This window comes from Macrobrachium nipponense, chromosome 16 (genome assembly GCF_015104395.2).
Source record: "Macrobrachium nipponense isolate FS-2020 chromosome 16, ASM1510439v2, whole genome shotgun sequence".
In the NCBI taxonomy this organism is placed as follows: Eukaryota; Metazoa; Arthropoda; class Malacostraca; order Decapoda; family Palaemonidae; genus Macrobrachium; species Macrobrachium nipponense.
In genome coordinates this window covers 91,515,952-91,518,299 of record NC_087209.1, presented here as the reverse complement: position 1 = coordinate 91,518,299, position 2,348 = coordinate 91,515,952, and the positions used below count along the sequence as shown (strand labels likewise).

The window sequence follows — 2,348 nt, the reverse complement described above, 5'->3', positions numbered from 1 at the left end:
CCTCCCCGGGGATCTCGGCGGGCCTCCAGGCTCGCCCGCCCCTGGGCGGTTCGGCGGGCTTTGCCCGCCGTCCCTGCAGACACTTACCCTTTGCTTAGTCTTAGAACCAGAATATGCCACTGAATCCTTTCAATTCTGCTCAGGCTTCTCTTCAATTCCTTTCTTCCTTCTTTTCGCACTCCACGAATCTTCACTGAATCCTTTGCTCCTTCTCTTGGGGACTCCACCAATCTTCCCTCAATTCTCTGCTCCTTTTTTCTGCCACTCCAGAAATCCACTTCATTTTCCTCAACCTTTCCTACAATCCCTCCATCTTCCTTTTCCCTTCAGGAATCAATAAAACTCTTAACAAACATTTTCACTGATTTATTTTCCTCCAGCTTTCTTTTCCTTCAACATTTAACACAAACTTATTATACATAAACATCAAACTATTCATACACTCATCTTCAAAACTTTCATCAATTAGTAACCTTTAGTTTTCCCAAAGCTAAAAGAAAACTATTGCGGATCATCTTAAGATCCAAACTAAAATTCATTCATTCATTCACATTCATTTATGAAAAGAAGTCCTTTAAACTCCACTTAAACTCGAATTATTATGTATGTAACAAGTATTACTCTCAAGAATTATTGTGTAAATGAAAATTCCCATCTTTGTAAATAACCTTTATTTATTTCAATTCAAAACAAATTTCCATACAACAAACATTCTCTCATTTTCAAAATATGATCCGTCTTCGTGAGTCCACCTTAGACTGGATCCTGCTATTCCTTGAAGCTGGGCACTTGCTCCAGCACTTTCCAATTGTCCTTCGTCAGGCATCTGTAATTCCCCTTCAGGTTCTTCCGCTTGCAAATCAATTTCTCCTTCGCTCATCTCGTCTGTCGGGCCTCATCTCCCCGCTGCTCCTTCCAGTTCGGCCTGGACACCAGTCTTCCTCTCCACCGGATTGATTGCCGACGATTTCCTTCTTCAAAAAAGGCATGTCAGCTCGTTCATCTTCAGCTCGCAACCTTATCTTCACGCTGGATTCCACCCTTTTCCTTCGTCATGTCTTCCACTTCATTCTGCAGACGCTGCAACCTGACCTCCACGTCTTTCCTGCCGGATTCTTGCTTTTCACTCGCGTCCTTTTCTTCCTGGATGAGCCTCGCCATCTGCGCCGCTTCTGCGGTCTTCACCTGTAGCTCTTTTCCCTTCTGTCCTAGGAGTCTCTTGCCTCTCAACCTGGCATCGTTTTCTCTGTCCAAATTTTTTTGTCTTGTCCATCAAATGCTGATTTTTCTTCTGTTTCTTCAGGATTTTTGTCTTCCAGCTGCTGTTTGTCCTTCTTCTCTTCATCGTTCTCCTTCAGCTTCAAGTGGTCGATCCTCTGTTGCAGCTGAAGAATTATCCTGTCCAAGTTCACCTGCTGCTCTCTCTGGCACTCGATGGTGTCTCGCAAGGCCGCAATTCTCTCCTTCAGTTCCTTTTCCTTGGGCTGTTCTCCTCCATCATCAGTCGTCAGGAGGACCCTCACCAGTGCATCGGCATTCATCGTAAATAAGATGATTATTCCTGCCTTAAGACTTCTCTCCGTATTTCGAACATCTGGACAACAACGTCCCAACAACACCTGCTAACTGAAGTGTGGTACCCAGTTCATATTCTCTCCTCTCTCCCTCGATTTTTCGTTGGTTTTATATATTCCACTAGAGATATTTCGATTTATCAAAACACAGCAGGAAATATTCTGGAAATATTTTTAACTATGCCTTGTCTCTTTGGTGTTTATAAATTGCTGAAAATCTTTCTCAGGGATTTTTTGCAGTACGAATCTCTTTGTCTGATCTCTTACTTATATCAGTCATTATTACAAAAATAAAAACACTTGTTGATATAAATAATTCAATTTACAAATCACTTGTCAATGCCAGTCTTATTATTAATAATACTAATAATTTCAGGTCTATTTTAAATGTATTATAATGTAAACAGAAATGACTAGATTGAATAATGTGTACTACTGATTTTACTTCAACATAAATGGCACAGAGGACAAGATATTGTCATGGGAAATTAACAGAGTACACTCCAATATAGCGGGGTGGGCATTGTGATACAAAGCTAGCTCTCTCTCTCTCTCTCTCTCTCTCTCTCTCCACCCTTTGCAATGGCGGCATGCAGCTGCCCACGGCGATTTCGCGCATGTCCATTCCATGTTTATAGTTCCATGGTTATATTACTAATCAAATTTAATCTCTCTCTCTCTCTCTTCTCTCAATCTCTCTCTCTCTCTCTCTTGAATAATGAAACGAATATGTTTCGAGACCATGTTAATTTCTTTATTCGGGAGTTACATATT

The 2,348-nt window shown here is 41.3% G+C and overlaps 1 long non-coding RNA gene across 1 annotated transcript in view; it reads right to left on the bottom strand.

The window, feature by feature from the left end:
• Positions 1–656: 656 nt before the first annotated feature.
• LOC135195845 (uncharacterized) overlaps positions 657–2,348 on the bottom strand; it is a 400,088-nt gene continuing 398,396 nt past the window's right edge. Inside the window, exon 2 of the long non-coding RNA XR_010310251.1 lies at positions 657–1,231. This is a non-coding gene — a long non-coding RNA (uncharacterized LOC135195845). The remainder of the gene's footprint in view (positions 1,232–2,348) is intronic.